This window comes from Montipora capricornis, chromosome 3, assembly GCF_036669925.1.
Source record: "Montipora capricornis isolate CH-2021 chromosome 3, ASM3666992v2, whole genome shotgun sequence".
Classification (NCBI taxonomy): domain Eukaryota; kingdom Metazoa; phylum Cnidaria; class Anthozoa; order Scleractinia; family Acroporidae; genus Montipora; species Montipora capricornis.
In genome coordinates, this window is record NC_090885.1 from 74,436,449 (window position 1) to 74,444,527 (window position 8,079).

Here is an 8,079-nt window from a genome sequence, read left to right on the forward strand (position 1 = left end):
CGGGCGTCTGTTAAACCCACCGGATCATCTGCAGCTTTCAAGTGGAAATGTATCTCAAAATTGGAAAAGATTTAAGCAAAAGTGGAGTAACTATGAGCTAGCTATCGGAATAGCCAGAAAAGAAGATCCCATTCGAGTAGCAACTTTTCTCACTGTGATTGGCGACGAAGCCCTAGATGTTTACAATGCATTCACGTGGGACAGTGACGCAGACAAAGTCAAAATGGATAAAGTTCTAGAGCATTTTGAGCAGTACTGTGAGCCTCGCAAGAATACAATCTACGAGAGGTATTTATTCTTTTCGCGTGGACAGGAAAGTGGAGAGCCCATTGATAAATATGCCACTGTTCTACGAAACATGGCAGACTCTTTTGAATTTCAAGATTTGAAAGATTCGTTGATACGCGACCGCATCGTGTTTGGAATCGCTGATCACAACGTGAGAGAGCGTTTGTTGCGAGTCCCAGATTTGACGCTGAATAAAGCTCTAGAACTTGCACGAGCTGCCGAAGCAACCCAAAGCCAGTTGAAACAAATGCAAAACTTGCACGAGGTTAATGCAGTAGGGAAGAAGAAAGAAAACATCTTCAGAAAGAAACAAGAAGAGAAGAAAAAATCAGCCAACGGCAGTGCTCAGCAGATCGACTGCAAATTTTGTGGCAGGAAACATGTACCAGACAGATCAAAGTGCCCTGCATATGGCCAACAGTGCAACAAGTGTGGAAAAAGAAACCATTTTGCTGCGAAGTGTACAGGAGGAAGGCAGTCCAGTCGTAATTTACATGCCAATCAGAATTTGAATTATGTGCAAGAAGATTCAGATGGGAGTCAATTTGAAGAGTATACTATTGATGTCATAACTTATCAAGTCAGTGCTGTGGAAGAAAAGAAACACCCAAAACAGTTGTTTACATCAGTCAAAGTAAACAATGCTAAAGATGTTACATTTCAGTTGGACTGTGGAGCAACTTGTAATTTGCTATCACTAAAAGAATTCTCAAGCATTATGGGGGATCCCAAAGATCTGTATTTGAGGAAAACATCTGCAACACTCAAGATGTACAATGGAACCACTATGACTCCACTTGGAAAGTGCACTCTCAAATGTGCCAAAGGTGAGATGAGTACAGATGCAGGTTTTTTTATAACTAATGAGGATGTCAGGCCTATATTGGGTGCTGAGTTATGTCAGGAACTGAACTTAATCAAGGTTATGGCAAGTGACATTTCAGAGTCAGAAACTGTGAATGCAGTAAATGACAAGGTTCAAACTGCCCACATTGTTCTAACCAGAGATCAAATTTTGAAACAGTACAGTGATGTTTTTGAGGGATTAGGGTGCATGGATGGCCCATACCATATGGAACTCGATGAAACTGTAAAACCTGTTGTCCACCCCCCTAGGAAAGTCCCTGTAGCACTAAGAGACAGTTTAAAGGAAGAAGTGGACAAATTAGTCAGAGAGAAAGTTATCACCCCCGTTACAGAACCTACAAATTGGGTGTCTAGTTTGGTTCTAGTAAACAAGCCAGAGAAGTTAAGAATTTGTATTGACCCACAAGATTTAAACAGAGCCCTGCTGAGAGCCCATTATCCTCTCCCCACCATTGAAGACGTGGCAACTAGGCTATGTAAGGCTAAAGTCTTCTCAGTTTTGGATGCAAAGAATGGATTCTGGCAAGTTCAGCTAGACAAACCGTCGTCACTCTTGACCACGTTTAATACACCTTTTGGCCGTTATCGCTGGCTTCGCTTACCATTTGGAATCAAATCAGCCCCAGAAGAGTACCAGCGAAGAATCCATGAAAGCCTACAAGGTCTGAAAGGTATAGAAAACATTGTAGATGACATACTCTGTGTTGGTGAGGGTGACACCTATGAAAACGCAGTTAAGGATCATGACAGAAACCTAATTGCACTCTTGGAGAGATGTCGTGAGAAGAATATCAAGTTGAATCCAAAGAAGTTACAGTTGAGAAAGCAAGAAGTGCCCTACATCGGTCATGTACTGACCCCTGATGGCCTCAAGCCGGATCCAAGTAAGGTCAAGGCAATTGTAGAAATGCCTACACCTTCAGACAAGAAGGCCGTGCAAAGGGTGCTTGGAATGATTACGTATCTTGCGAAATTTCTGCCTAACCTGTCTGATGTGACGGAGCCGTTGAGACGTTTATTAGACAAAGATGTGCAATGGCACTGGAACGATACACACGAGAAATCATGGAAGCAAGTGAAACAATTGATCACAAGAGAACCAGTGTTGAAGTATTTCGACCCCAGTAAAGAAGTAACACTGCAATGCGATGCATCGGAATCTGGACTGGGTGCTGTCATACTGCAAGAGGGTCAGCCTATAGCATTCTCGTCAAGAGCGCTTACCAGTACTGAAAGAAATTATGCTCAAATAGAGAAAGAGCTGCTCAGCATAGTTCACGGGTGCACACGCTTTGACCAGTACGTTTATGGTAGGCCAATTACAGTACAGACGGATCACAAGCCGCTAGAGAGCATTTTCAAGAAATCTCTGCTTTCGGCACCCAAAAGGCTCCAAAGAATGTTATTACAGCTCCAGAGGTATAGCTTGAATATAGTGTACAAGCCTGGAAAGGAACTATTCATTGCTGATACACTCAGTCGAGCATTCCTTCCCAATAAGCCGAGTACAGAAGAGTTGAAGTCGGAGGTTTTATCAGTCGAACAGGAGGAGCATCTAATCAAATCCATTGAAGAGATCACCATGGTCGAGTTTCTGCCAATCACAAGTCAACGCCTTGTTGATCTCAGAAGAAAAACTGATCTTGACGAAGGTCTTCAGCAGTTGAAACATATTATCAAGATTGGTTGGCCAGAAACAAAAGAAGAAGTCCCATCAGAAATCAGGAGATATTTTGACTTCAAAGAAGAGCTCAGCATCCAAGATGGTATCCTCTTCAAAGGAAATCGAGTAATAGTACCTGTAGCGCTAAGGCCCCACATGATCACGCAAGTACACTCAAGCCAACTTGGTATTGAAAGGTGTTTAAATAAAGCAAGAGATGTCCTGTTTTGGCCTGGCATGACCGCAGAGATCAGGGACTGTGTTTCTAAGTGCGAAACATGTAACACTTATCAGACAAACCAGCAGAAAGAACCACTCATACCTCATGATCCACCTAAGCGTCCTTGGTCTCATGTTGCAACAGACCTTTTCAGTTTTGACAACAAGGAGTGGTTCATCATCGTTGACCACTGGTCAGATTACTTTGAACTGAACCAATTATCCAGTACCAACTCAAGCTCTGTTATCAAGTCTCTCAAGAATCAGTTCGCACGCCATGGCATACCTGATACTCTGTATTCTGACAACGGACCACAGTTTGCTTCCAGAGAATTCAAAGAATTTACATCCGCCTGGCATTTTGACCACCAAACGTTTTCACCACACTATCCACAATCAAATGGCAAGATTGAAAATGCTGTTAAGACAGCCAAGAAGTTACTAACCAAAGCAAAGGCAAGTGGACAAGATCCATACTTGGCCATTTTGGACTGGCGAAACACACCTTCACCCAGTATTGGATCATCACCAGTACAAAGATTATTTGGACGACGTACAAAGACACTGTTACCTACAGCAGGAACTTTGTTACAGCCAAAGATCGTGGAGGGAACTGAAGGCAAGCTCAAAGAAAGAAAGACGAAACAAGCACTGTTTTACAACAAAGGAACAAAAGAGCTTCCTGTGCTTCAACCCGGAGACACAGTGCGCATGAAACCGCTGCCATCAGACAAAGAAAAGCTGTGGAGAAAGAGATCTGTTGTCAAACAAGTGGCACCTCGCTCCTACGAGGTAGATCTTCAAGGAACTATGTTCAGGAGAAATAGAAGACACTTGGTAAAGACCAAGGAACCATCGCCACAGTTGGATTTGGAATCCCAAGAAAACCTGCCAGCTAGTAGTACCCCTTTACCTGTGGAAGGACCACCTGTGGTGCAAACAAGATCTGGTAGAATCATTCATAGACCAGGACGACTACGAGATTTTGTTTGAGGAACGTTGTTTAGGACTTTGAACTGTCATCGTCTGATTGAGTGCTTTATGTTGAATAACTTTTTTATGAGAAGGAAGATGTGATATTATGAAGTAGTGATCAATACCGCTGACATAATATCGTAAACTCGTAAGAAACGTTTCGGTGACGTTCTTGTAAGTTTACTTGAGTTTTCGCTAAGACTGTTTAGTTGAGTTTGCTCGTTTTGAAGCTAAGGACTAACACAAACGGCTTCTCAAATAGTGACCTTAGGTTTCTACTGGCGCCATGGAGCCATTGAGTTTCTTCAAATCTGTCAGAACTTTGAACTAACAACTACTTTTGTCAAAGTTGATCCGGCAGAGGAAGTCAAAAAATGGTCGAAGTCATCTAAACAGTTCGCAACGCTAATATCATTAGAGAGGAGCTTGCAATTGGATCAAAGCTCAAGCAGAAGGCGACGTTGAAGAATGAGATTAATGCGGCGACTTATGACGGAATTCGTCAAAAATAGTTCGCCGCTCTAATTCATGTGCATAGTAAGGGAAAAATACTACGAACGCGTACTCTGATGAAAAAAACAAATAATCATGACTGATTATGAGGCTGCTGATCAGAGAGCGTGATAACAACATCAAAAAGATCTCATCACACAGAGATTCATTCTCAGTCCAGAAGCTTGTTCTTTTTGCTGAAGCTTAAACTCCTTCTCACCAAGTACCATCGAAATACAAGCAAGTTTTGACAAACTGTATTGGAAACTCGAGCACACACTAGCTGATGACAAAAAAGAGCTCAGTTTAGCTAACCGCTGCGACCCTCCGATCAATGCATCGATTGCAAATCACCAAAGCCAACGAAAGTGCTACAAAAGGCTACGAGACAGTTAAAACGACTAGATAACATTGCCATCACGAAGCCAGATGAGGGTACTGGTGTAGTCATTATGAACAAATCTGACTACGTGAGCCTTGAGTCAAGCATGATCCATCAATGACACATCAAAAAATTCGACTGAGACCGGAGACAAAAGGCCGACCATGAAAACATTTCCACCCCCTATTGCAGAAGGGGAAACAACTTGAATCTGTGGTTCTACCAAAAGAGATTGCCGATTCCGTTTGCTGGTCAGGCTCATGTCTCAGTGCCCACTAGTATTTAGGAGAAGCTATCAATAAGAACAATCTTATGATCTACCGCGGGTACTTGCAACTATGCGCTAGCAAAGTGACTTGACGAAAAACTGAAGCCCTTGTCAGTTAATCGCTACACAATAATTGATACTCTTTCTTTTGCTGTGCAGTATTTTAGCCTTAAAAAATCAGGGGCACCCAACGATAATCTTCGGTGAAATATGTGTTCGGGAGAGCCAAACTGTTCTAAGAATTTCGGTTTTACGTTGCAAACAGATATAGATTTAGTAAAACATCAACTAAAAGATTCGGCAACCAGGTAAAAGTAGTCCCTTAAGTTTTCGGAAGGGATATTTTGCAATTGGCACTTAAAAAGGTCACCTTAGTAGTTTCGCATGAGCAAATGGTTCCATGGAAGGTAACGTTGAGCTAGCAATTTCTGAAATGAAGATTTAATTCCCTAAAATTTTCGGACACTTCAATTTTCATCTAAGATATCCGAACAGATCAAATTCTTTTAGGTGATGAAAACATCTCTCTGGACAGTCTTTATACATTACAAGGAGCCTAGAAATGTCTCTCAAAAGCTTTTGGCTTAATTTTCTCGTTGGGTGCCTTTGAAAAATGCCTGACAATACTGTGTATTAGTCAAATAACAAAACGTTACCCTACTGAAAAAGTACTCTCTTTCTTTTGGAGACCCACTGTTCGGTTTGCGGCCGGAAAACCTTTTCATTTAAGCCTCTTTAATATACAAGGGAAAGAAACTAAATAATAACAGTGAAAGGGGCTTGCCTTAATTTTCAGTGTGCTAAATCACATGAAATGTCGAATGGGTTTGTCTGACTGTATATATTATATCAACACTCAAACCTAAGGCAACAATATCAGAGAACGTGATATAGCAGGTTCAAAGATAAATTTCTATGGTAGCCATTCGCCTTGGACTAATGCAAGGTCAGAATGTAGATTACATCATAGTATGAGTGCAATGAAGCAGTTGTTCATTCTCCTTGAATTACACTTTTTCAAAATTTTGATTTTTCCTTTGTTCAGATTGTGATAATGAATATTAGATGAAAAATTGAACTGATTTGAAAAATTTGAAATCCAGAAAAAATTTAGCCACAACACGGTAATTCTTTACACTCTGTCTACACTAAACTGGTCGCTTGCCATAAACACAAAAGAAAGGCACAAGACATTCCTAGCCTTTTAAATAAAGCTTCAACACTTTCTCTCTTTCTTTGATTTCCACTGAATGCTAAAATGATCAAGAAAAATCCATCATGCAGTAACCGTGAGTTACAAAAATTTCGTCATATGATTATCAACACATGAAATAATCAGGGGCGGACGGAGAATTTTGTGATAGAAGGGCCTCGAGTGTAAAGGATTTGCATTTATCTTCTTTTCTTTTCTTTATATCGGCGCGGAGAAGCGTTTACTAGCATCTCAAACACTACTCTTGGGATAAGTTTAAATTCTTTATTGCGCTTGAAACGACCTAAAAACGGAAAAAACAATTTGGAGCGTGCGACTATTACAAAAGATGAAAGGAATAATCGAACTATAATTTGTGAAATCGATACAAGAAAATTGAGCAACACGAATATAACATAGACGAACCCGAAAGCATTGAAGTAATGAGACATTATTAACGATAAACTTATTACAACAATGAAAATCATACCTCTGTCCTCCGGTAAAGGGCTAATATTCTTTCAGTGAGGGAAATCTTAACTTATGGCCCCTAACGTCTGTACGCCCTTGCCTGAATTGTCCTTAATATTATTTGACCTTGGGAGCGAAAATCACGACAATGACAAAAACGGAAACATTGTAACGCAATCCTTTACATCGAGATCTCGTATAACAATGAGAATATGGGCCCATCAGGACTGCGAACGGCGCATTTTTCTGGGGAGGTTCGGGCGCATGCTCCTCAAGGAGCAATCTAGTGTATTCTGGACGCTGAAATTTAGCAAATGCCTGGATTCCATATTGAACATGTAATATTGAAATATTAAATAAACTAATGGTTTGGGTCAAAGAATTAATTAACATTTTATGATGCTAGCAGGGGCCGAAGCAATCGTGGCGAGAGCACAACAGACTGAAACTACTAGACATTGACGTATCCACCGGATCAAGTTATCAGGTCTTTGAACACCTGGGTCAAAGCATTCCAATTGGCAATAGGCCTTTTGCAACTAACGATCACATGGTACAAAATCCGCCATGCTCGGAGGGCAAGCTCATTATTATTCCCCCACTGAGACATTAAAACAAAGAGACCTGAACCAGTCAAGCTTGACTTGCCTTTGTTTTAATGTCCCAGTGGGGGAATAATAATGAGCTTGCCCTCCAGCATGGTGGATTTTGTACCATGTGATCGTTAGTTTCAAAAGGAAGACCTTAGATAACAATGACCTGGACCAGGTTGAGTCCGCGATTCTCGAAGTGTCATGCGGACTTTCCCATAAAAATGCCCTTGAAGCTCATCAAAATGGCGGCGAAAGAGTAGGGTGCTCCACTTGTAGGATACATAGTGTATTTAGTCTGGAAAATGTTCTGAAGAGCGTTTCGAATGATTTCACGGGTAAGTCGGCAGGAAGAATGCTTTTTAAATAAAATTTCAGACCTTTACTGTGTGAACACTAGTTTTCTCTCGTGTTTTCGCTACAGTCAATTTTATTCCAAGTATGCCTTGATCCTTTCTTATATACCAAGGACCGGAGCCAGGTCATGTCTCGAGAGAGGTTGGAATAATTGGGCTTTTTACAGTGATCTTTGCTGTCTGCGGAAGCTGTAAACAAAGATACATGCCAAATTCGAAGGAAATGGCGGTAAATACGCCCTCATGGAGTCAACAGTTCTCTGAGAGCTTTTCTGATTATTCGGGATATGTTACGAACTTGGAAGATGCTATCAAA

General features: G+C 41.1%; 1 protein-coding gene across 1 annotated transcript in view; it reads right to left on the bottom strand.

Annotated features, from left to right (window-relative positions):
• LOC138044044 (proton-coupled folate transporter-like) overlaps positions 1-7,513 on the bottom strand; it is a 16,680-nt gene extending 9,167 nt beyond the window's left edge. The window contains exon 1 of the mRNA XM_068890638.1: positions 6,837-7,513. The gene's annotated coding sequence lies outside the window, so the exon portion shown is untranslated. The remainder of the gene's footprint in view (positions 1-6,836) is intronic.
• Positions 7,514-8,079: the final 566 nt, after the last annotated feature.